The sequence below is a fragment of the Peromyscus maniculatus genome, chromosome 2, assembly GCF_049852395.1.
Source record: "Peromyscus maniculatus bairdii isolate BWxNUB_F1_BW_parent chromosome 2, HU_Pman_BW_mat_3.1, whole genome shotgun sequence".
Classification (NCBI taxonomy): domain Eukaryota; kingdom Metazoa; phylum Chordata; class Mammalia; order Rodentia; family Cricetidae; genus Peromyscus; species Peromyscus maniculatus.
In genome coordinates this window covers 91644936-91672707 of record NC_134853.1, presented here as the reverse complement: position 1 = coordinate 91672707, position 27772 = coordinate 91644936, and the positions used below count along the sequence as shown (strand labels likewise).

General features: G+C 42.1%; 1 long non-coding RNA gene across 1 annotated transcript in view; it reads left to right on the top strand.

Moving 5' to 3' along the window:
* The window catches only part of LOC121827600 (uncharacterized), a 101408-nt gene that overhangs the window by 19339 nt on the left and 54297 nt on the right, over positions 1 to 27772 (top strand). Inside the window, exons 7-8 of the long non-coding RNA XR_013049162.1 lie at positions 7644 to 7780; positions 11590 to 11634. This is a non-coding gene — a long non-coding RNA (uncharacterized LOC121827600). The remainder of the gene's footprint in view (positions 1 to 7643; positions 7781 to 11589; positions 11635 to 27772) is intronic.

Here is a 27772-nt window from a genome sequence, read left to right as displayed (position 1 = left end):
TACTTACTAAGTATCAAGCACCCATACAACATTAAATAGAAGGCAGCAGTGATTTACTCCCTGCCTCCCAAGGAGCCATGGACTAGTGGAGCAGTTGAACTAGTAAGGCAAAAATGTAATTCAGCGAGATGGGAGTCACGGTAGAGCAAGCATGGAGATGGTGGTTTCCAGAGGAAGGTGGCTTTTTGTTTGTGCGGAGACTGTGGTCAGTGGTAAAGGAGATTCTGAGTGGAGCTGTGGGAGAACAGTAAGAAGTTTCAGGCAGAGGAAATGCAGAGGGGGGAGCTCTGAGGATGAAGAACTGCTTGTGCAAGGGTGCACACACATGAGGAGTGAAAGGGTGAATAAGAAAGACTAGCTTGCAGGAGTTCACTATTGGAATACAAGGGGTGACATGGGGATGGGGATTTAACTTAGTGGTAGAGGCCCTGGGTTCGGTCCTCAGCTCTGGAAAAAAGGGGGAAAAAGGGCTGACATGTAATGTTTAATATGACCATATCGTGAAGGACTGTGTAGACCCAGATAAGGAATTTTATCTTTTACACAAAGGCCAGAGAATCCATGGGAGATCTGACAGCAAGGCAGTGACACTCAGGCTCATGTTTTAATGAGATCTCAGTAATATATGTTTGTGCTTAGGGTACACTGGTAAAGCCATCCTGGGGGCAAGGCTGGCCAAAGAGGGTGGGTTTTGGTTGTTCAGAAGACAGATTATAGGCTGGCCAGGAGTACCACAGGGGAAGTGGGTAGGAGGTGTGTGTGTGTGTGTGTGTGTACATATACATATATATATATATATATACACAAATACGTGTATATGTACACACACATATATATGCATATATGTATATATATGTAGGCTAAATAAAGATTAGGTAGGAGAGGTTGTGTTAGTCACTCCTCCATTGCTATTAGAAATACCTAAGAAATATAACTTAATGGGAAGAATTATTTACTTTGGTTCATGGTTTCAGACTAACATGGAGGGAAGGAAATGGCATAAGCAAATCATCTCATGGCAAACAAAAGCCAGAGGGAAAGAAAATGCCTGAAAGTATAGTATTTCTCATTTTCTTTTTTTTAATTTCATCTGAGCCCTTGACCTATGAGATAGTAATACCCGTATTTAGGACAGGTCTGCCCTGCTTAGCAATCCCTAGAAATTCCCTCACACACATTCTCAATTGTGCCTTATTAGTCTCCTAGGTGTTTCTCAACCCAATCCAATTGACAATCAAGTGTCTCTATCAGAGAAGTAAAGGGGGCAAGAGAGAGTAGAAGACCTCTAGTCTACTGGCTTGAATGATATTTACTTAAATTAGGGAAAGAACAATTGACAAGATGACTTTGTGCAGGTTGAGTTTGAGATGTTCGTGAGACATCCAGACATGGAAGTAAGGCTTAGAAGGGAGACAAGGAGACTCTTCCCTTCTATTATCTCATGGACTTACCTCCATAGCCACATAGAGTAGAAAGACAATGGTCACCACCAGGTTTTAGAGCCAAACTGGAACTTTGCTCAGTTAGTCACATGCCTAGTGACTCCGGCAGGCTCTATCCTCTTTGAGTCTCAGATATTTAATTTCTAACTTGGAGAAGAGAAGCCTTGCATCCTATAATATCTGGGTAGCTTAATATACTAACAGATAGAGAAGATGAACCAGAAAGGGCTGCTAGCCTCAAGCTGCCCATTGTTTATATTTTAATAATCCATTCAGGTCCTTTCCCCAGTATTGCAGAACAAAATCTTTACAAGTCAGGATCTAGATGTCTTTTAGGGAAGGTATTTTCTGTGCTGTGGAAATAGCTTTGTCAACTATTAGGGCACTGGAAAAGAAATGGTAGAGTGTGTTTTACAGAGAGAGGAGAAATGGGAGGGAAGACAGTGGAAACACAAGATAAATAGATGAGGGAAGGAGAGGTGAAACAATTACAACAGGTAAGAAAGATTACAGGTTATGGGAGAGGAGCAGCTGTCAAAAATTCTGTGATGGTTGTAGGACTAAGGGGCACATTAAAACATGGGTATATAATCTTTGATTAGAAATTATTCATACTTACATAAACAAAAAACTTAAAGAATAAAAGAGCCAGAGAACAAAGAGTTCTGTGAAATAGTGGCTTCTGGACATGACATGGCTGTTGTATTCATGGACTCAGAGCAGTTGTAGTTACTTACATAAGACCAAGCCAGTTAAAAATTTCAGCATGAAGTAGGGAGAGTATTCCTACACCCCACCCCAAGCTGAGGAGCTATTGGAAGTGGATGGCTGCCTAGAGAGGGAGAGTCACTTTTCTTTAAGGAGGTGGTCATTGATGAGTTGTGCTGTGGAATAATCCTTCTGTACACTGTGAATATGTTTTGCTCTCATTGGTTAATAAAAAGCTGACAGGCCAGTAACCAGGTTGGAAGTACAGGTGGAACAGCCAGACACAGAAGACTCTGGAAGGAAGAAGGGTGGAGTCAGGAAAGATACCAGCCAGCTGCAGAGGAAGCAGGATATATAGAAAATGAAGTAACAAGGCATCAATCATGTGGCAAAGCATAGATAAGAAATTTGGGTTAATTCAAGTGTAAGAGTTAGCTAGTAACAAGTCTGAGCTATCATTCAAGCATTTATAAGGAATATTAAGCCTCTGTGTTGATTATTTGGGAGCAGGCAGTCGGGACAGAAAAACTCAGCCTACATGGTTGCCCATGCCCCAGTGGATGACTTCACAACACCCTCAAAATGAGTGGCATTCACTGGAATCAATAAGGTATATGAAAATGCATGACATGAAGTTGGAAGAGAGATATATATGGGGCATCCAAAGGAGGAACTGGGGAGAGACAATGAGAAGTGGATACCATAAAAATGTATGAAATTTTCAAAGAAAAATTAAATTTCTTCTCTAATTCTTTTCTTCAAATGACTGGTAAAGTTAAGCATGCCCAAGAAATCACTGTGTATATGAAATGTTTCTTGTAACAAATGTGGAAGGATTTGAGCTTCTTTTTAGATGTAAATGATATAGGATAGTGGTGGAACATATTATATTAACATTAATTCTGCAGATGCTGAAGGTCAGAGTTTGGATGACTCTAGAGGGTTCTGTGCTTCCATGGGTAGATAATCAGCTCAATCTGATCATTGTCATTTTCATTCATTTGTCCATTCATTCATCTGGTGCTTCCGAAAGGTATACTGTATGTCTGAGACACTAAGAATGTGACTACAAGCAAAACAAACTTCTTGCTCTTAGAGGACATTCTTACTGAGACATTCAAAATCAACAGAAAAAATATATCAGACTATATTAGATCATAGTAAGAGTTATCTACAAAATCAAGGCATGATATAAAAGGATGGTTCAGAATTCCTCTTTGTGGAGGTGGCATTTGAACAGAGACATGGATTAAGTGACAGGAGTAACACAGGGAATAAATTTCTATCTTCTTGTTTATGACCTTGAGAAAAAGGACAACCTCTTGATCTAGTGATTTTTTTCTATGTGTATGTGTGTGTGTGTGTGTGTGTGTGTGTGTGTGTGTTTATTTTATTTTTTTGTCTAGTAAGTGTTGAAATTTCCATGTCTTGAACTAGAAGTCAGGGTTCTTAGAGATTGTTTGAAAATATAAAATGCAAAACCAGGCCTTTTAGTACCCACCTATAATTTCAGTTACTCCTACTGAGGCAGGAGGATCACAAGTTCAAGGCCTTATTGGGCTACAAAGTGAGGTAAAGACTAACCTGGGCAACTTTGCTAGACACTGTTTCAAAGTAAAGAGTAAAAAATGGGGCTGGAGATAGACTTCAGTGGTTGAGCACTTTTCTGGCCTGCACCAGAAAACAAACAAACAAAGCAAAGGACAAACTTGAAGGATTGTGGAAGACCCAGACAAGAAATTAGGGTTAATTTCACACCTACTATAAGGTTGGATCTGGACCAAACCCTCAAGTAAATTGTATGATCTTTCTCTAAGATTTGTCAGGCATTGGGAGTTAAGTCAAAGCTGGACTATATATTAGAATGTGACTGATCAAACTCTGCTGAAGTGACCTGGGAGAAGTGTCTTAATATAAACTATTTCCAGAAGCTCATGAATTCTGTATTACAGCAAGCCATCCCATGATTCTGCAATTGTCTTGCTGATGATACAGTCCCTGCTGTATTTATCATCACAACTCAAGCAGAAAGACCTGATAAATCTTGGCTGCACAAGGACTTGTCTACTTTCATCTTGTTGACTTCTTAACCCTTCACCCACTGGCCAGTCTATTTTGAAGAACGGCACAGAAACATTTAACATCAGCTTTCCCTTCATTTGACCTTGTGGGTATTTATTCTTATTCTTGGCTGCTGTGGTAGACATTATTGGTTGTCTATTTCTTGTGTGTGTGTGTGTGTGTGTGTGTGTGTGTGTGTGTGTGTGTTTACACATGTGGTGATCAGAGGCCGCCTTCTGGTATGGTTCCTCATCGTTCTTCCATCTTGTTTTTTTGAGCAGTATTTTTCATTAACATTGGGCTCCCTGATTTTCCTGGGCTAGGTGGCCTGCCTCTATTTCCCCAGTTTGGGGATTACATGCATTTATTCATAATAGTCAGAACCTAGAAACAACCTAGATGCCCCTCAACTGAAGAATGGATAAAGAAAATGTGGCACATATACACAATGGAGTACTACTCAGCAGAGAAAAACAATGACATCATGAGGTTTGCAGAAAAATAAATGGAACAAGAAAATATCATCTTGAGTAAGATAACCCAGACTCAGAAAGACAAACTTGGAGTGTACTTACTCATAAGTGGATACTAGATGTACAGCAAAGGACAAGCAGACTACAACCCACAGCTCTAGAAAAGCTAGGTAACAAGGAGGACCATAAGAGGGATGCATAGATCACCCTGGAAAGGGGAAATAGATGAGATCTCCTCATGGAGTGAAGGGGAGCAATAGAGGGTAGGAGATGGGGGAAGAGAACATAAGGGAATGGAATGGTTGAGCTGGAATAGGGACAGAGTGGGAGATCAATGAAAGAGACATCTTGATAGAGAAAGACATCATGGGGATAGTGAGAAACCTGGTGCTTGTGTGTGTGAGTTAGAGGAAACCACAAGGATGACCACAGCTTAGACTACTAGTTATAGTGGAGAGGGTTTCTGAGATGGCCTACCCCAGTAATTAGATTGGTGAATACCCTAACTGTCATCATAGAGCCTTCATCCAGTAACCGATGGAAGCAGATGCAGAGATCCAAAGCCAAGCACCAGGCCAAGCTCCAGGAGTCCAGTCAAAGAGAGGGAAGAGGGAGTCTATGAGCAAGGAGCATCACGATTATGATGGGGAAATCTACAGAGATAACCAAACCAAGGTAGTGGGAACCAATGAACTTTAGACCAACAGCTGTGGAGCCTGCATGGGACTGGACTAGGCCCTCTGCATGATCAGGACAGTTGTGTAGCTTGGTCTGTTTAAGTGGCTCCTGGCAGTGGGATCAGGATTTATCCTTGGTGCATGAGCTGACTTTTTGGAATCCATTACAGATGGTGGGACACCTTCCACAGTCTTGATGCAGTAGGGAGGGGCTGGAACTGCCTCAACATTCAGTTATAGTGCCATGCTCTGCTAACTCCCCATGGGAGGCCTTACCTTATTGTAGGAGGTGACAGTGTGTGTGTGTGTGTGTGTGTGTGTGTGTGTGTGTGTGTGTTAGAGGGGCATGCCTGGGTGGGGAACAGGAGGAGGGAAGGGGGAGATCTGCAGTTGCTATGTAAAATGAATAAAAAATTTCTTAAAAAAGAAAAAAAAAAAGAAGTGGTTACACATGGTGTCTTGAGGCCTTAGAGCACTGACAGTCTGTCTACATTCAATTGGCCAGAGTAAGCTGCAAGTCCACCCTACATAAAAAGACTGTAGAAATGGTTCTTGTATGAAAAGAAATATGAAGACTTGCTGCAAAATGTGTAAATAAGGGAGAAATTATGTGTTGGAGACTATAATCAATTACCCACACTATATGACCTAATCTTAGATAATGCAATGCTTTTCTTAAACAGGGTAGCATGTAGTCACAAAGGGCCAAGCCTAATGGTTAGGATAATAGAAAGAGAATAATAACACAGGAGGTTAGGAGGAACTCAAGTTCCTGATGACACAATTGATTTGCCGAATTAACTATGTAATCATCTTCTGGTGGATATCTTGTTATGAGAGATAATGCATTTTTCCCCTACCCCCATTGTTTAAATCACTTAAAGACACTGGTTGTTCTGTGACTTGAGACATAAAGCATTCTTGTCTGCTCTAGGGACTCACGGGTTGAGGCATCCTGTTTCTGTTCTACTTTATGAGCACATTGCATCCTTTGACAGATGCTGGGCTTCTTTGCTTTCCCAGAAAGGTGATAGGTTCATAAATCAAGAGCTCATACTCGAGAGTTTGAGTTAGAAGACAGCAATATGAAGAAGCAAGGGTTAGCTACCTAGGCAGTAACAGCTTTGATGGTAACAATCTGTGTGATTGCCTGATGCCACCTTGGAGAAAGCAAGAAGGCTGGAAATCCAGAATCACTGATGGAAGGCTTGGAGCAAGAGATCACTTTGAGCCAGAAAAGTTTTTTTATAAGAATGTAAGAGGCTTTTTTTTTTTTTTTTTTTTTTTTTTTTTTTTTTTTTTTTTTTTTTGCTAAGCCACCATTCTCCACAATGCTTGGCAGCAGTTACATACTGATGGTGGACAACAAATATCATCTTATATTCATCAACTCTTTTACAAGGACTGGCATGAAGACTCCCCCATCTCACGGCCTTTCTCACCCCTTCAGCCTGTTGATAAGCTAAATTTCACAGTTCAGCCTAGTCTCTACTTTTGGACAGAGACTCTTTCTAGTATGCATTTAGAGAAGACCCAGTTCTGTTTCTAGCTGTCTCATGCCATAATGCTTCTCCCCCTTGTTTTAGCAGCTAGAGACAGAAAGAAGATGGCAGTGTGCACAGATTATCTCTGGGAGTAAGGGCCTGGTCTCCCACTATGAGTCTGTAAAAAGGAATGTAGCCTAGCACCTTGATGTTAGCCCAATGAGACCCAAGTAAGATTGTTAAGCCAAGGAACTATAAAACTTGTATTGCCTAAGTCTTTTAAGTTGGTGATCATTTGTTACACCAGATTTAGAAAATAAATAGAATTCTTCTTACCCCATGATTCAGGAGGATACTTTACTTGCCTTAAAACTACACACCTGATATGAATACACACTAATCTGAGGATATCCTCCAGTGGCAGTGTTCAGGGTTAGTCTTTGCACTTGTTCTACATATCAGGTAGCCCAGTGACTTGTTAGTGCTGTGCCCAATATGTGTGTGATAAACACAATGTTGGATCATGATCAGACTAGAATTATGGATTGAGTTCTTTAAGATATGAGGTTAATTGAGGCAATTGCAAATTTTCATGTATGGGTCAAATAAACCAAGCTGGGTGATTTCGAATTTGTGATATTAGCAGGGGGATGAAATGGTTTTTGCTATGGATGGCCATTTGTGCTGTACACTCAAGGAGTAGAGAGTTCAGGTGGGCAGCCTGGACCTATGCCTTAGAATTTAATTCTTAACTCATAGAAGTTTCTGTATTTTTCCCTATTTATTTTTCCTTTTTAGTCTAACACTGAGACACTGGGAAATTACAATTCTTCAGAAACTCCTATCTGTCTTAACTCCTTCATCGATACACTGGTCCATTCAGCTGAAGTCCCTGAATCTGCCAGGCACAGACCTCCACCTTGCTAGCCTGAAAGGTAACCTTTTGTCATCCTTCAAGCCTCATTCAAATGCAATTGCCTCCTACTGGCTTTTACCACTACCCTGCTCCTGGCAGAATAGTTGCCCTCTGTGATTGATTGATTGATCCATTTGTTTTCCACTATGTATATTATAGTTATTTATCTTCAAGCCTACACTCTAAATGCCTGGATTTATTTATCTCTGCAGCCCCAAGGCCAGACAAACAGTAAACATTTCACAAACCTTTGTTGACTAGAATAGAATTCAAGTTGCCACCGGTTATTTAGAATAATTTAATCTTTAACACCAGATCAGACTTCAGCAATCACCTTGCTTGCTTCTGCATTTTACCCCTGGAGAAACTGAGACCCAGAGGGTGGCAAGGGACTTCTCCACAGCCCTTGTAAAAAAATTTAGAGCAGAGACTAGGACTCTGTGTCCTAATAGATGGTCCAAAGTTCTTACTTATGCACTATGGCCTTTGATTTAGTTTACTTTGTGTGTACATTAGGATCACTTGGAAACAGATTTAAGATGTTGTTATTTTTGACATGTGATCTCCAAAATTACTTTGAGCACCGAGGTACAATTGGCAGATGGAGAAAGAGACAAGAGAGGAATATATAGGAGATTATTTTTATGGATCTGGTTTTGTGATGATTAATTTTCTCTTTTAAACAACTTATTATTAATGTGTGTGGGGAAGGTTCATGATATTTGTGTGTGGGGGTGGGAGACACGTGACACAGTGTGCCTATGGAGGTCAAATGACAACTTTGTAGAGTTGTTTCTCTTCTTCCACCTATCTGTGGGTTCCAGAGACAGAACTCAGGCCACTTGTGCAGTAGATACCATCACCTACTGAGCCATCTTCTAGGCCCAGAGATGCTTGACCTAAAGCACACTCTTTTGTGTTACTTTTGTCAGGGCATTTTATCCAAGCAACAGGAAACACTACTAATAAGACAAGAAGTGACATATTCAACTTCCAGTCATCTGCTAAAGCAGCCTGGGAGATGTGGTTCAGATGGGAGCCCAGGGAGAAAGAGGAATTAGTTTAACAAACAGCCATTCTCTGCTGCTGCATCCTAATTCCTTATGTGGGTTTCCATTTCTATCACTACACTGTATAGTCCAATCTGCCCTCAAATTCAAGATCCTCCTGCTTCAACATCCTGAGTGATTTCAGGAATGCACCACCATGTCCATTTTAATTATTTATGTAACCACTGAGAAGCCTCCAATAGGCCCACGTGAACTTAAAGTTTCACCTCACTGTTGAAACTATTATTACTGTTTTTATTATTATATTAATGATAGATGGAGAAGTGGCAGACAGGAACTAACATGAGTTACTTTGCAATGTTAACCCCAAACACATCGTGCCAGGCAATTTGTCCTTTATCTTTAAACCTATGAGTGTTTCAAGGGAAATTTAATCCTTGTGTTTCTGATTCATTTGCACTTAACTCATCAAAATGTTGCTTTATAAGGTGTGTTTGATGTACAAGAAGGCTCATAAGCCTTTTCATTAGCTGTTCAAATGCCTTTTTTCTTTGAAGCCAAAGTTTGTGCTCTTCCAGCGCTAAACAGGGCTCAAATTTGCAAAGTCTTCAGTTACCTTCTACCTCAGAGGGCACAAATTAAGGTGGTTTGTAGAGCTCAGCAGTGGAAAAATACTTCTTCTTCCCTGGTGCATGGAGGCATCCTTGGGGAGTGAAGACACAACCATCACTCTGTCCTCATGCTTTTGCTCATTGCCTTCAAAGCCAGAGTTTTTTCTTACCGCTTGCTTACTGCTTCTTTTGTACTTGGAGGGGTCCACAACACTATGAAATTCCTTGACTTTTCTAGAAAACAGCAAGCAGTCATCCCTTAGTGTCTGTCGAGTGCTAGTCCCTAGAACCTCATTGGTACCCAAATTAATTAATGCTCAAGTCCATTGTATAAAATAGTGAAGTGTTTGGATTGTAATCTTAGTGAATTCCCCTCAGATGATTTGAATCATTAATAGATGATTTATAAAACCTAACACAATGTGAATGCTGTGAAAATAGTTGTTTAGGGTATAATGGCAAGGGACAAAACAGTTTATATAAGTTGAGTATAGGTGGAATTCTTTTCCAAATATTTTTGATTCATCCTTGGTTAAAACTGTGCGTGTGGCCCCATGAATATTGAAGGCTGACTACCTTTTCTCTCAGATTCCCCTGTATTTTACCTCAGCCATAGTAATTAATGTTAATTGAATACTATCTACCAGACACCTTCCTAACTTCCTCCCAACTGATAATTTATTTAGTCCTCCTAAGGGAGGTGTTATTTCAACTTCTTTACAGATGAGGAAACCAAAGAGGAGAGTGGGTAACTAACTTTCCCAGGTCCCACACCAAAGAGAGATGATATATAGTCCTATAGAGACTGATGCTGATTCAACATAGCACTCATCAGGTGCTTTGCAGGGAGGTGCAGCCCCTCTCAGTGTCTGCTCTGGTTATCTGGAAGCCTGGCCCAGAGTGTTCTTCCTGAAATCACAGGAGAGGCCTGAGGACACAGCATTGAGGAGTTCAGAACTAAAACTCTTCCTCTGCCTCTTGGTTTGCTGAGAATTGGGGCTAGATGTTTAAGTCTTACATTTCTCTGTTTCTTCACTGACAAATGGGGACAATAATAGGTTTCTTGCTGGCCTGGGTTATCTTTTTAATAGTATATATAAAGAGATTAGTAAAAGGAGAACCAGATAGTAGGCATGTCCCAGTCTAATAGGGGGGGGATAGGATTCTGAGATAGAGTCCTGCACAATAAGACACAGTGGGGATGACTAAAAATTTCATGCTTGATATAAACATCAGCAGCCCAGGTGGGTGCTGGGAGAATAGAGAGAGGAGCTTGCAGGTGTCCTTGACACAGATGCTGTTCGAAAGGAAGCATGGGAACTTTAGTCTGCTAAACACAATCTAGAATCATCTGGAAAGAAAGTTTCAGAGAGGGATTGTCTAGATTTGAGCAGTCTTTGAACATGTCCATGAGGGTTTTTTTTTTTTTTTTTCTTAATTGGGTTAAATGAAATGGGAAACTCCCACCCTGAATATGGGTAGCACCATTTCCTAGGCTGGACTCTGAGCTGTGTAGGAATGAACAAAGAGAGTTGAATAAGAGGCCTTCATGCACCAATTTCTCTCTGCTCTTGACTGGGGATGTGATGTGACTAGCTGCTTTGGGTTCCTGCCTTGATTTCCCTGCAGTAATAGAGTATAACCTGGAATTATGAGAAATCAGCCCTTTCTCCCCTAGCTTGCTTTTTGTCAGGGTATTTTCTCAAACTAACAGAGATGAAAGTGGGACAGAGTCAAAGCCTGTGATCCACTTCTGTCCATCTAGAGCGATTGTTAGAGTGTGGTGCTTACAGAGGGCAGAGCCTGGCTTGTGCATTGCACATCAATGGTGACAAGAACTGCAGTCATTTATAGGATTCTGCTTGGTGATTTTTACTTGTATTGCACTTGTATGATTATAAAACATATTCAGTGTTGCCAATTTAGAAAATTTAGAGAAGATTGAGGCAGAAAAAAGATTATACATAATTGTATAACCACTTCATAATAGCTTGGTGTATTTCCTTTCTCTCACTGTCTGTATATATTTCAGATGTGAATTAGGATTTCTTGGCCCCTTGAGATCTAGATACATTTGGCTCAGATTTTCATTTTATACTCGGTTGAAGTCCAGGCTTCTCAACACTTCTGCAGCTGTCTTGGCAGTTCATATTTTAGTGTCACCACTGACTTGATTTCTTGTCCCTCATACTTTCTTGTTCTTGCAGCTGCTTTTGGCTCGAGATCTCCGAAGAAGTGTCAGGAATGGACAGGTTGGTTCTTTCTTCTGACTTATCCCTGCTGAGACAAATGTCATCTATCTGTCTATCTATCTATCTATCTATCTATCTATCTATCTATCTATCTATCTATCTATCTATCTATGGATGTAAGTATGTCTATATGTATCTATCTGTCTTTAGCATATCTGTCTGTGGAGTGGGGGGAGTGATTGATTGCAAAGAGTCTTATTGTAGTATATTCAACAAACAACCAGCAAGCCCACCCTACTCCTACTTGTTCCAATTAAATCTTTTTGCTCACTTGGCCACATTAGCATCATTGATTTATGGTGGTGATGATGGTGAGAAAACTTGGAAGGTGAACTGAGCACGTGCCAGCACAGGCTCTGTTCTGAGTGCTGTCAGCATCCACAGAGGAAGAACTGCTGTTGTTGTCTGTTTACAATGAAAAAATTGAATAACAAGGTGCCTAAGTAATTAATTCAAGGTCACTAAGTAGTGGAAGCTAGATTCAAACCTGGGCCTATTGATGACATTTATTAGGCAAGCACACATTATTTGACAAGTGATTTTAAATGATTTACTGCAACCTATTCAACGGCAGGAGGTCTTCATCATTATCTCTGTTTTGCGGACAAGTAGATTGATGGATGTTCCTTGATTTAAGTAATCTGTTCAAGGTCACTTTTGAGTTAGGTCTGTTTGGTCTTCAAATGCAGCTTCCCTCTGCACTTTCCAGCTGTATGGTATCATCCGATTCAAACGGCGAGCATTAAGCACATATTCTCTCCCTGTACCCACATTTAAATATCACACACATTGGGAAGTGCCACTTCACTGATTATGTATGGCAAATGAAGTTTACCCATAAGGGACCATGACACTAATGCCATTATATTAGAAGTACAAAGATTCCAGTAAGTTTCTGAGCACAAGTGTTACAGTAGCCTTCTCTGGGTTTCCAGTGAGAGTACAGCTTTCTGTTGATTTTCTTAGCCTCACACAGTTATTACAGTGTGATTTTCCCTAGTGCTCCAGCCTCCTTCAGCTCTCATTTAGATTTCCCTCCTAGATGCAGCCATTTAAATGCATATCGGCAGCAATTGAACCCACCAGATTTCTTTTCCGATTAGTTGGAAAGATGGTCCTGTTAGTTATCTGTGAGCTGAGTAAAAAATCTGTCAGGCTGGGAAAATTGCTTTGTGACATGACCTGGTTTGGGCAGTGTAGACAGAGAGGTGATTTACACGAGTCCACATGTTGGGCAGGAGGGAACTTGGAGAGTTATGGGGAGGGGCTTGTGTGGAGAAGTATGAGATTAGAGATTAGGGAATCAAATAGGGTTATGAATGCACGTGGTGGGGGAACACTGCACAGAGGTTGGGTGAACAGTGTATTTACATCACAAGACTAGTATGTGTGGTTGGGTATATATGGAGTGGATTTTCCATAAGAATGAAGATGTGTATATGTGGTTGTGATTGGCCTTCAATTATTTGGGTGGCTAGATTTGTATATAATAAGACTCAGAGGCAGGCCATAGTTTAACATGGAGGCTCTAATGTTAGCTTCCATGGCTTGACAAAGTTCTAAGATAAACCATGTAAGGGAGGAAGGATTTATTTTGGCTCCCAGTTTCAGAGGTCTTAGTTTATGGCTTTATTGATTTGAGGTAAAGCCACCATGGAGAAGAGTATGGCAGAAGAAGGCTGTTCACCTCCCTACAGCCAGGAAGCAAAGAGCAGACAGGAAGGAACCAGGGCAAGATATAGCCCCCAAGGGCACAACCCCAGTGATCTAGTTCTTCCAGTTAGGGCTCACTAATTAAAGTTTCTCTCAGTTTTGCAAATAACACAGCCAGCTTGGACCAAGTCCTCAATCCATGAGCTGATGAAGCACTCTTCATGTTCAATCTGTACCACTTCTACTCCCCAACATTTATGTTTAGGGAGTCTCACCCAGTTGAGGGTGGATGAGGCTGGGGCATGCTTCCTAACATGGAAAGCAACCAATGAAGGATTTGAGGCAGAGAAGAACAAAGTTGACCTGCTTTCATCTGGGCATGTTGTTTCTTTTTCCCACTTCACAAGTCATATCTAGTCTTTCTACATTCAATAGACAGAAAAAAATAGAGAGGCCAGGACTTACACTAATTGCATTCACATTCCTAGGAGGAAACACCAGGGCTGGGAATATATACTTCCTGTCAGCATGTTCATATTATGTATTGTGTCAGTGTTGAATGCCTATTGTTATCCCAGGACCTACTCAGTAACTGAATTCTTACAGGTGTTCATTGTGAGTGGTAGAAAAGAATAGAATGGTGTTTTTAGAGTGAGAATGCAGAAATTAGCTAGACAAGTAATAAGTGATATGAAATGTGGTTCTGGGTCATAGATGTGTGATCCAACCTCCTAAAGTATAAATATTTGGAGAGTTCAAGGAGAATCAAAAAGGCTTTGCCTACCGGCATAGGGCTGTGCATAGGCAGAAGATTATATGCTGATCAGAGGTAAGTGTGTGTGTGTGTGTGTGTGTGTGTGTGTTTGTGTTTGTGTGTGTGTGCGTGTGCACGTGTGTGTGCTTGTATGTGAGAGACTGAGACAAATAAAAAGGAAGCAGATTGTTCAAGAGATAGATGAAGAGAAACAAAGAGGAGACAGACTTAGACATATTAACAGACACAAACAAATATTACATATAAGTCAAAGATGGAAGGGGAGCTCTTTCCTTTTTGTCACTGTCCCACTTCTGCTTTCTGGTCCCCTCCCACTCTTTTCCTTTCCTGAAGGCTTCCTCTCTATCCACTAACAATAACACTACATGCTTGCACGGTGCTCACATTCACACACCTGCGCTGGGCTCTAAAGGAATGCACAGCTGACATTCGGGGAGTTCCTTGCAGGTACCAGGCTCCCTACACAGCATCCTGCACCAGATCATTCCTTCTGAGGGGCTAGGTGTATGAATCTCTAGTGTAAGAAAGGGAGTGTGAGGCTCAGGGAGATAAAATGTCCCAGTCACTGACCTGATCCTGTCTGTGGCTCTTAAAGTTCACACCTACTGCCTATCTCTTTTCTTCTCCTTTCATATCCCAGAAGCCCCTTCCCCTTTTCCAGTCTAGACCCTGAGGCCTCAATAATTCTCTGTCAGTCTCTTTCTGAGCCAGCAACAGATACATAAGACTGGGCTTCAGAGTCTGGATGCCACCCTGTGTCCTTCCTCAGACAACTAGTTTTCCAGTGACCTGTCATTCTTGTAACAGTGTGGCCAAAGCTCAGGATTTAAGTCCAGGGGGTCTTGGGATCAATCTGGGCAGTGTGACCTCATGATATAATTTTGGCAGAACACCTCACTTTTGTAATCTTTACTTGTTTCATTTGTAGAGTAGTGATCATCAAACTGCATCCTTAGGCAGCTGAGAGATTAAACAAATCTTGTCCATGGACTGCTTGGCAAAGGGAAGATGTCTCTGGGATGCTTGTCCTTGTCCTGTGTGCCATTTCTCATCTGAGTTGTTCTCTCATCTCTGCCATTTACAACCTGTCTTGAATTTGGTCCATCAGGCAGGTCCAAGTCTTGGCCATTTGAAAGGAAAGCTGAGAACATCATTTTCCCACTGACTTCTTTCCTATCTCTAGGCAGAGGCACAGCTTCTGTTGATTTATTTCTTTAATTAAAAATCAATGGCTGATTCTCTGTCTCTGGATGTCTGAAGTGAGCTTCAAGCCTTCATCTTTAAGGCTGCTCCTCTTCCTCTACTTGTGCCTTATAAGAGCCACGTATAAAGTTCAGTATGATGATGCAGACTTATAATCTCCGCACTTGGGAGACTGAAGCAGGGGGTTACCAGTTTCAGGCAAACCTATCCTACAGAAAACAAAAAGCCAAACCGAACAAACCAGAACTTTATAAAGCAAGGTGACATGATTGCTTGTGTGTTTCAGAGAACGAGGCTGGTGGTTACATGGCAGCAGAAGAGTTAGAGCTAGAACTGAAGTTCTGGTCTCTTGGAGTGTCAACCCAGGCACTTTTTACATTTAGAGCTTATGTGACACTACCAGGGGTGAGAAGGCACAGGTGAGGGAATTAGGCACCTTTATCCATCAGTTCTAGAAAACCTAACTATCCATGGCTTAAGGTAGATACTCCACGATGAGGTTTGGAGGTTGAAGCAAGGTGCCTCCTCACTGCCTCCTGGCCCCCAACAGCATAATTAGCCCATTAGCAAGTCGCCCAAGGTATAGAATCACCTTTCCTGACAGGCTGTCAGAGGCTGGCCCAAAGGTGGGCAAGGAGGCAGAGGTGGGAAGGGAGCTGACTGTAGGCTTGCTCAATCCATAATTTAATACCAATGTGATGTCTTCGATCAATTTCATCTCTCCTGCACATTTTATGAAGCTTTTTTTTTTCATACAGCTCTTTAAAATAACTGAGGCAAAAAGAGGCAGCTGGAGGTCAGATCCCAGGCACTGAGGTAAGCAGAAATGCCCCTGCCACCTGCTGGCTATACAGAAATGGGGCTTTGTGGTCAAGGGCTTACCATGCTACCACCCAAACTCTATGGTGGTGAAAGTTGAGACAAGGTTAAAATGCCTGTCATTCCTGACATATGGTTAAGAAAACACATAGCTATGGGAGAACAGGGTATAACTTTAGTGCATGGAAGCTGATGCTTTCTTCTGAAGCCCATTATGAGCCAGGTGACAATACCAAGTCACTGGTCTCCATTAGGGCCTCAGTCTTATGTAGAACAGTGGCTATGAGATATCTGTGAGGCTGGGGCAATGATTAAATTATCTGGTACATCAGAGCCTTTAGCATGCTTCCTGGAACACGATAAACAAGGAGGAATAAGGAAGACAATCAAAGACGCCAGCCAGTTGAGGGTTTCCATTTTTGCCACAAGTCCCCATTGCATGCTGCTTGTCCAGAGGTGAGGCTTGGAGTCCCAAGAATTCAAGGCACTTCCTTAAGGTGAAACAGCCTGGAATCTACAGTAAGAGATCCTACCCTGGTGGTCAGGCCAGAGAGAGAACTGGAGATACTTGGCTGGTAGAGCTTTGTCATGAAGATGGGATTGTCCTTAAGGTGAAGAGAACCTGGCTTTCCTCCTGGATAATGGGCTGTGTGTTGTGAGCATCCAGATTCCATGAAGGGGTGAATAGAGGGCTCATCCTCGAAAGGATTTCTCCCAGGGTTCTTGGGAGCCTTTTGACAGGGTCAGAACTGCTCAGGAGATCAACTGACAGGTATATACCACATGCTAAGAGTCCCAGGCATGAAGAAGTGAGGCTGGGGAGGCCAATACACTTGACCTCTTTCTTTCATTATGTACATGGAAGGCATAAAACTATAGCTGTATGAAGCCTTGTCTCCCACCTGTTCATCTCCCCAGACAGGATTTAACAGCTAAAGTCCTCTGGTGTGCCTTGGGAAGTTCAGTGGCTATCAAGTACCTGAAGACACCATGAGGTTCTCAGGAAGCTTGCCACTCACTTCTGATCCTTCTCTCCAGCATCCCCCATTGACACTGATCACTCTTGACTTAGAGAAGACAGAAGAGTGGCCCCTAAGCTACAAGGCTCAAGGGAAGTCTACCTCCTTATCAGCACTTGAAACATTCCATTTTCAAAGCACTGGGCTTACCCAGGCCTCTCTCTAGTCTTCTTCCACCTGGGGCCTGGGGCCCTATTCTCTTCTTATTTCAATTACAAATGCCAGCTAGTTACACACCACAGGATCTTTCTCATGCAGTTCTCCCTTACTTATGGTAAGGAAACAGAGACTAAATATGTGGGAAGGTCTGCAACATATGTCTGTGAATAGCTAAGACCACAACCTGGGTCTCTGCATTTCTCTGAGAGGCATCAAGGGTGTGGGAGAGGCCATTTGAAGCTGGGTTGTTACCAAGTAACCATTCCAGTTCCCTTTCCCATGTCCTTTTCCCTCTTCCTTTCCTCTTCCTCCTCTCTCAGCTCTGCTGTCATCCTCGTTTCACAGCAACAGTGACATAAGCTGCAGATGGAATGCCACTTATTGAGAACTTGCTGTGTTTGAAATATCACATTACATTTTATCTTTCATTTAAATGCCCTCCCCAGTGATCCCCCAAGACAGACTGTTTTGCCAATGTTCGAGGTGAGAAAGGTCATATGTAGCAAGAAAAGTTAAGGGATGGACCCCCAGGTTGTAGGGCCAGCAAATCCAGGTCAGTCTGGTCAGGCTTTTAGCCACTGTATTCCTTTGGCAGGCATGCTGCTATGAGAAGGCTGCAGTATGAGCCAGCAAGCTACCTACCTACCTCTTCAGGGTACTTCACTATGTAGAAAATGAAGCTCTTCTTTCCATTGTCTCCCCCATGCCTCAGAGTATCACTGGGAGGTTCTAATGACGATTAAGTAGAAAGAACAAGTTTGACAGTTTGATGAGGATGGCAGGCCACAGCATTCCTCTATCTCTGTATGTTAAGTGCATGCCTTAGTGCCTGGCATGTATACAGCAGGTGACTGGTAGAAATTTAGAACAGTCCCCATTCCTGTCTCCAGCAGTCTACTCCCTACAGGGATGAGACTCTCACCTAAAGAAACAGGGGGGCTGGGAGAGCTCTATTGGTATCATGTTTACCATATAGGCAGAGGAGACCTGAGTTTTATTTCCAGAACCCATATAAAAAAAAAAAAAACAGTTATAGCAATGCGTGATTGGAATCCCAGTACTGGGGAGGGAGAGACAAGCAGATCTCTCCTTCTGGCTGGACAATCAGCTTAGCCAAATTGGTGCATGAGAAATCCTGTTTTGAAAAACAAGACAGAGGGTGCCTGCGTGACAAGAGCCAAGGTGGTTCTCTGGCCTGCATACACATGTACATTTATGTATTTCTGTACTCACATGCATCTTCTCCATCACACACATACACACACACACACACACACACACACACACAGAGAGAGAGAGAGAGAGAGAGAGAGAGAGAGAGAGAGAGAGAGAGAGAGAGAGAGAGAGAATGAGCAAGAGCCTTGTCCATCTTTTTGCCCTGTCTCATTGCCTGTGGGAGGGGTTGGGTCTGAAGCAAGTGTGTCTCTGTCCTTGTGGCCCCCAGGGTTCAGCCTCCCCTGGAAGTTATCAGTGAATACTTAGGAGAAAAAAAAAAGCAACCCTGGAATTGTGAGGAGAGAGGGAGGCAGATTGTCCCTTCAAAGCATTTTCTTCTTCCTTTTTATTTTTTAATTTCATTTTTTCTTTATCCAAAGAGCTGCAGAGCTGAAATAATTTATTTTGGATTTGAATAGGATGTGATAAGCCAAAGAAGGGGCGGACGGGGTGGACATGGTGGAGGCATTAGGTTTTAAATTAGTCATTTGATGCTGGTTTGGGGGGCCAGAGCAAGGACTCTGGCTGGCAATGTGGCGCCGTGTCCTTTAGCTGGCTGCAGAAGTGGTCTGGGTGGGAGAACACAGAGGGCTGCCAGAGTGGATACTGTAAAGGATTTGGGGTGAGGCATTGCAGGACTGCCTTCCTGGTTGCATTTTAGGATTTCCATGGGTCTCTTGCTTACTTCTCTGCTTCTGCTTATAAGCCCTGTGACTTTGGATGACTCTCTTTGCTTATCACAGCCTCAGTTTTCTTGTGTAAAATGGGGATAACAGTATCTATACTGTCACAAGTCTTGTGAACCTTTTTCTGTAAAAGGTCAGCTCACAAATGTTTATGTATGTGCAAGCTAGACAAGCTTTATTGAACCCCTCGGTTCGGCTGAGCATAATCAGAGTAAGGACAGGCATATAAATAAGTAGATGACAGCTGGCTATCTATCTAGTCCTTCCCCACTTAATGACAGGGATGAGCTCTGAGGAATGTGTTTGGTGTGATCTTTGTCATGTACGCATCATACAGCGTTATTGGTACAAACGAAGAAGGCTGTGACATCATTAGGCTGTGTCACCTGGTGGCACCACTTTCACAGATGTGGTGTTATTGACCAGAACACACTTACATAACACATGTCTGTATTTTTAAAAATTGCTATTTACAAAAACAGAGAGCAAGCAGCATTTAGCCTTCAGGCTGCAGGTTTGCAGACTCATGGGAAAAATTAAGCAGGGCCACATGTAAGAGGTACAAGTCTGTCACCTGCCCAGTCAGAAGTTCCTCAGTGTTCATTCTCCCCCTCAACTCAGTCTCCTTGAACTAAACCCTCTAAATCTCAGCCTGATGTTGCCACCTATCTTCTTAGAAGCCCCAAGAGCCTCCCTGCTGTGTGTACAAGGCTACCTAAATATCTTTTCTTGATGCTCAGGCCTGACACCCTCTGTTCTCACTAATCATTTTATCCTCTGCGCCAACTAGGTCCCTTATCCGTTCCTTGGTTAAGTCTGCTGGGCTTGTGGTTCTGGTCCTTTGAATTTGCTACTGGGTTCTTTCTTCCTTTTTCCACCCCCCTGTGAAGCTGTAAAACCCACTACAGAGGTCCCTTGCCTGGGAAGCCTCCTCTGAGCCCTGGCATAATTTGGAAGAAGTCTTTTCCTTTCATTCCAGGTTATTCTGAGAAGCTGGAACTTCATGTCCTAGAACATGGCCCTGGGTGGCCTAACTGGGGACAGAGAACAAAGGCTGTGACCATCTAAGCCTTCTAGAGGCCATTTCCTGGGAGCTTTCCTTTACCTTTGCCTTAGAGAGGATTAGGTTTGTTCTATTAAAAACTGTTCTTAAGGCTAAACGGAGGGTGGAGCACCCTTTAATCCCATATACTTATGAGGCACAGACAGAGAGATTTAGAGTTTCTGTCCAGACTGGGCTACTCAGGGAGGTCTTGCCACAAACAAAAACAAATAAATTAGGCTGTTTTTTAAAAAAGAATTTTTATGCTATCCTTTTCCATAGAGAGGAAGGGTGTGATATATGCAAGATAGGGAAAGGATTTTGCTGGCAGGGGAAATTTCTTTATAGTTGTGTTTCTAATTATTATTACTAGTGTTATTACTAATCACTCAAAACAGAGGCATTTCATTGTGACATTTTCAAATATATATTGTTGTACTTTGCTCAAATCTGCCATCCCTCATTACCCTTCTCCTGCCCTGATGTCCTTCCTCCCACCACTGTCGTGGAAGTGTTAATCCTTATTGTTACTTATCATTTTTCTAGTTGGTTGATCTGGGGCAAATTTCTTTACCTTTGCAAATTCATTTTCTTATCTTTCAATGAGGCAAATGCCTGTGTCACAGAATGGTCACAAGAATATTAAAAATAATAATTATAGTCATAGTGACAAATGTTTATTGAGTCCTGTCAGGATCCAGGACTGTGGTAAGAACTTTAGAAATGTTAACTCATTTGATCTTCATAGTGGCCCTGGCAATGAGTTCTATTTGTCCCCAGCTTCAGATGGAAATGTGGAGGCTTACAAAGGTCCTTAGCAAGTAACCTTGATGTGTGAACAGCCCTGTTCTAATTTCATTTCTGTTGTTGTTAAGGGAGAAAGGGCTTATGTTACCTCACAATTTCATGTTGTAGTTCATTGCTTTGGGGAAGTCAGAGCAGTAGGAGCTTGACACACCTGATTACATGACACCCCACAGTCAAGTACAAAGAGAAATGAATATATACCTGTTCATGTTAATGCTTGCTTGTGATCAGCTCAGTTTCTCCACTCATAATGTTCAGGATCCCCTGCCTAGGAAACGGCATAGCCTGTAGTGGGCTAGGACTTTCCACATGGATTAATTTAAGACAATCCCCTACAGACATGCTCACAGAGCAACCCAATGAAGGCAGTCCTTCATTGAGCATTTATTTCTTGGCAATTCTAGATTCTAACAAGTTGGCAGGTAAAGCTGTCCATCACATCACAACCCCCCCTCCCCCGAGTCCTGCCCTCTATATCTATAAATTCGTGGACTACACAGTGCAGGTGTAGGGCTTGACACACAGTAGGTACTCAGGAAATGCCACATTCTTCCTACTCTTTGCGAAAGTGTGTAGACCAGCTGGGATGGCTGTATTTGGCTCATTTGGGGCTAAGTCTGGTTTCTAAAGTATCTCATTTCCTTCTTATTGTCTTGCCAGGGGAGTAGGGAACATCTGGGTATGCTGTTGGTGGGGGCTGAAGTGGAGACACTATGGAGAGGGGCATGATGCCTTCCTCAATCTCACCTGCACCCATTCACCAGATGGAACTTGGAAATGAATCTGAAAGTGCAATGAGAATGACTTGAGAAGGAGATAAACACCTGGTGGTAAAGATCTCCATTTTCTTTTTAGAGCCATTACATTTACAGTAACTCATGAACTCAGCACAAACCTAATTAAGCTCAAATAGAGATGCCTAAGTTGAAGAGAACATGTACAGGGAGAGGCTTTGAGGTGGTTAGAAAAGCAAGCAATGGGATACAGTGAGACTTGAGGAAAAGGCAGCTGGACCCTATGTAGGATGGGCACAAAGGCGGCTTTTCCATCTGGATCATAAGGGAAGAATGTTTGCTCACCTCATTGATTCCTAATTTGCATTAACATTGGTGGAACTCTGCTGCTGAAAACAAAAGAATGTGTCTGTGTCTGACAGGCAAGGATTCAAACCCTTCCTCTTTAGTTCTTTAAGTTTGTGATTTGTTTTATCTGAGTCTTGATTTCTTACCTGCAAAATGGGAAACCTACCTCCCTTCTGTGCAGATGAAATAACATAATGGTGCTTGATACCCTGCTAGGCCCATAGTAGATGCTCAGAAAATGACCACTCTTGTGAGTTTGATGCATGTTCTTGTCCATATGGGACAGGAAGGACACCTTCTGCTGCTCTTGTAACTCATTTGTCCACCCTTTTCCTTTCCTTGTGCTCTATCTATAACTTTGCAAGGGATCTCTGACTTTGGTTTCAGTCATTTGACCTCCAATGGCCAGAAGGACATTGACAAGTACGATATACTCAGTGTCTTGATAAAATACTTGTATAATGTAGCTTTGCCTCTTTTTTGATTTTTGTGATTCCCTGGAGTCCCTCCCTCTCCAGATGAGGCTGCTTCAGGATGAGAAGCATGTGGGTGAGGCTGAGACGTCTCAGTCTTCCCAGTCATGGCCCTTCGAGATCATCTGACTCCCACCCGATGCCCAGATATGTAGAAATGTCAGCTATGGTGAACAGAGCTGCCCAATCAGGATACAGAATCATGAACCAAAAGTATAGATGATTATTGTTTTAAGATCCTGAGTTTTGGGGTGGCTTGCTATGCAAGTTTACTGTGGCATGAATTACTTATAGACCACCCATCCATTTTGTAGCTACTTTTCAAGCTTAGTTCAAATTCCTACTACTAGTCAAGTTATGGAATCACCCTAAGAGCTCGCTAGTGATGGATGAATGGATCAAGAAAATATATAGATATATACATATAATGGATTATTATTTGGCCTTTATAATAAAGGGGGAAAGTATTATTTGTAACAATATGGGTGAACCTTGGAAGCATTATGACATATGAAATAAGCCAGGAAAAGAACAACAAATACTGTATGATCTGCCTCACATGGGAACTCTAAAAAAATATCAGATTTCTAAAAGCAGAGGCTAGAGTTGTAGCTGCCTGGGAGGGGTTGCGGGTGGAGGAAAAATGGAGCAAAGTGAGTAGGAAGGTGCAATGTTTCACTTAGACAGAAGAAATAACTTCTGGATACCTTTTTCACAGCCTGGTCACTGTTGATTATAGCAAATACTGTATAGCACACTTGGAAATTGCTACAAGAGTAGATCTTAACTGTTCTCATGACACATACACCTGCACAAAGAAAACTATGATTGGTGATGGATGTGTTATGAGATTGTAGTAATCATTTCAGTGCCTGCACATACCATGACAGTGGACACCTTAACTATCTACAAAATAGTATATATTCCCTTCTCAATTATAACTTTATAAAACCTGGGTTGCGGGGAGTCCCCATTCCTCCTGGAAGCATTTTAGAGATGACTGGCTGGATGATCTGCTCCCTGAGGAGGCTTTTTTTTTTTTTCAATGTTTCATACAATGTATTTAAGCTTTAGCTGGGCCTGTGAGGTCTTGCAACAGGGTCAGGTTAGAACTGGGACTTGCTAAGTTGTAGAACCAGGGGAGAGATGGTTGTCCTTGTCTTCATGCTATGTAAGTTCAAGACAGTGGACTGGGAAGGCAGGCAAATGAGATTGGAAGCCAAGTCTGGTACCCTGAAGGCAAGCTGTGGGATAATCACAGTGGATGCATGAAATGGTTAATACCTACAGGTAGCTTTCCATTCAATGTTAATTTGCGGCTGGTGTGGTTGTCTCCAAATTCAGTGGTTTAACCAGTGGGTGCCATGGCAGGAATCCTGTAAGTGAGGTGACATCGGGGTCTTATACCCTGTTCACCAGCAGCCAGTACAGACTTCCCTTGTTCTCTCTGGCATCAAATGGTATGTGAAGTAGCCACCAATGGCTGGAATAGGAGGCCCATCATCAACTGGCCCTAGGCTGCCCCATCCCATGCTGAATTTCCTATGTAATCCCTCACATGAAGCCCAGACATTATTCTCCTCAGTTGATGCAGTCACTTCTTTCATAATTGATTCAAAATTGGAGGTAAGAGGAACTTGATATTTTATTACACTCAAAGAAAGATTTTCAGAAAGGATGGTGAGTACACTGTCCCTAAATATGTACTAGTGGCAGAATCATATGTTGGCTTAGTGTGTGTGTGCGTGTGTGTGTGTGTGTGTGTGTGTGTGTGTGTGTGTGACTGTCCCTAAAATGTACATGTAGTGGCAGAATCATATATTGGCTGTGTGTGTGTGTGTGTGTGTGTGTGTGTGTGTGTGTGTGTATGTGTGTGTGTGTGTATGTGTGTGTGTGTGTGTGTGTGTGACTGTCCCTAAAATGTACATGTAGTGGCAGAATCATATATTGGCTGTGTGTGTGTGTGTGTGTGTGTGTGTGTGTGTGTGTGTGTGTGTGTGTACGTGTGTGTGTGTGTATGTGTCTAGGTAGGGGCCAGAGGACAATCTCATTCTTCAGGTGCTGTCTACCTTGATTGTTGAAAAAGGTTTTTTTTTTTTCCCTTGGCTTGGGGCTCATTGATTAAGCAATATTGGCTGGCTGGTGAGCTCAGGGATCTGTCTATGTTTCCCTAGCACTGGGGTTACAGGATGTGCCACCAAACCTGGCTTTCCACATGAGTTCTGAGGATTTAATTTAGATCCTCATGCTTATAAGGCAAGCATGTAACCAACTGAGCCACCACCTAACCCTCTATTGACTTTTCCTGGGGATGAGTTAAATGACTTTGGCTGCTCCTAAAATGACAACTAAGATGATTTTTTTCTATGAGACCACCAATAGAAAAATTACATATAGGGCATAGTATTAAAAATGATGCAAATGCAGTAGCAATTTTGATCCAAGAATGATTTTTATGATTATATATACCCTGCAGCCTATGTATCATAACAAATAGCACATCAACATATTTTCTTTTTTTCTCCCTCCTGGTTCTGGCAGGACCATTATCAAGAGAAGAAAGACTCTACTGACAATTCCCATGTCTCTGTAAAGGCCTTTCATGTCTGGTCTCAAAGCTGCTGGGGAGGAGGCAGGTTTGGCTGTGGGGACTGGTGAGGCTGTCCTTCATGTGCTGCTCCATCTCTGCTTTGCTCACACAATGCTGTAAACATGCTTGCTGCCAGGAACTTCAACTGGACTGTTACAGGGAGTAGTTTTCATGGAGATTGAAGACCAGCAAGGGAGAGATGTGTGCCAAGTCAGTGACATGAGCAATGATAAGAAGGAATCCACATCACTGATGATTCTACAGGTGCATAAGAAGGGTCCAGTATAAGATCCAGAAAGGCAAAGTAACAGTTGTTAAGCACCTACTGAGTATTGGCCCTTTCTGTATACATTCATAATTACCCTCACAGGAACCCCATGGGGGTAGAACAATATCTTCATTTAACAGAAGGAGCTGTCAAGACTCAGAGGAAATAACATATAAAATTCTGTGCTGCAGTTGAAATACAAGCCTATGAAGTGCTACAGTCACTCCCATCTGTACATCAGACATCATGTGGGTTTTAGATCATTCTAAAGGAATTGGGCTGTAGGATGAATAATGACCAAGCAAGAGATGTTGGTGTCATAATCCCAGGGACCCATCAACTTGAACAAACAGAACAGAGGCACTTGGGCATGTAATCATGTTAAAGATTTTGAGTGAGGCTGTTACCTACTGGCCTTAAAAGGAGAAATCTCAAAGAGAGAGGTAAGAAAGTCAAAGGCTAGAGGAAGTAATGTCATACTGGAAGAAGAACATGGAGTTATGTGAATGACTGTCAAGGGACATGGTGACTTCTAGAAGATTGAAGGAGGCAAGGGGCAGATTCCCCAAAGGAGACTAGCCTTGACTTTAGTTTCATTTTTGGACTTCAGAGTTCCAGAACTGTAATAAAAATCAATGTGTATTGTTCTAAGACAGCCCACATGTGTTTATTTGTCATAGCAGCCAGAGAACCTATTACATATACTTACCTTGGATAGCAAATGTAACTTTACTATTATTTCCTTGCTGACTTGCCCTTGAAATAATGTCTTGGCCCATATTGAACTTAGAATTTAACTTTAGCTAAACAAATTTTTACTTTTGAGGGGATCAATGAATCTGGATAACTGTTAAATGATCATTTTGATCGTTGGAAGTCAAGGACAGTGTTACACAAAGTATGGTTCCCTGCTGGTTCATGGATTATTAAGAAGAAAGCATCTTCCCTGCCATGCCCCCTTCACTGGCTCTGCCTCTTAGGAGAGGCAAGAAGTTCTGAAAATGTGCTTATGTTAGGGTTTAAGCCCTTTAATAAAGGTTGGGAGGATGGTTCAGTTCTTTTAAGTCTTGCTGGAACAACTTGAGAACCCAATTTTGATCCTAACACTCATGGGAAAGTTTGTCATGGTGGAACACATGTATAATCTTAGCACAGAAGTGGAAGAGGCAAGCAAAGCTTTGAGGTCTCCTGGAAAGCCTGTCCGTCTGAATCAGCAAGCTCCATGTTCAGTGAGAGACCTTGTTTCGAAAAAGGCAGAGAGTGATTGAGGAAGGCACCCAATGTTAACCTCTACATAGACATGCACACATATGCATGCACATCCACAGACATACACAGATAAAAGCACTTGCCTATGCACTTGCTCCTACATTTACATATACACATACACATACATTCACTCCCCCATTTAATGTACCCCCAACATGTATACATACAAACACACCACTACATGCACCTATATACATGTATATGCACATGAACATATTCCTGCACACATGTGTACACACTTGTAAATACACGCACATATATTAAAATAGCAACCTTTCATAGTAATGTGGCATCACCAAGACATCTACCCCTGTGATTACAGGATGCACTTGGTTGAATTGCTGTCCTAGTCATAGCTCTATTGCTGTGAAGAGACACCATGACCACAGCAACTCTTTGAAGAGAAAACATTTAACTGGGTGCTTGGTTTCAGTTTCAGAGGCTTAGTTCATTATCTTCATGGCAGGGCGTATCGTGTCAGACATGGCAGATATAGTGTTGGGGACATAGTCTGGAGTTACATGATCCTACTGGTTCTCAGGCAGAGAATCCTCAAAATCCACCCCTAGTGAAACACTTGCTCCAATAAGTCAATACTTTCTAATGCTTCTAATCCTTTAAAAAAGAGCCACTCCCTGGTGATTAAGCATTCAAATACATGAGCCTACAGGGACCATTCTTATTCACAGCACCATAACTATAAGACCATTTCCGGTATGGTTGTGAGTGGGTATTTAGCAGCAGGTGGCATGAACCAGTCTTAGTGACATACTACATGCACTTGTCCATACAATTTTCCATGATCAACTGGGAATTAACAACTACAAAACCAACATCTAATCTCTTACAAAGTATGAGAAGCACAGACAGGATCATATAAATTACATAGACGTGGACACTGTGAGATTCTAATGTTTAATGCACCTTTGGCTTTCAACAGAATCATATTAACATTGATGTAAATACTTTGTGTATTTGAAGATTCCAGATTGAACATCTCCTCTGACTTTTAGAGACTCATAAAAATTCTTCCCTTGTTCATTTGTGGTGACGTTCACTACGTAACTACTACTCCTGG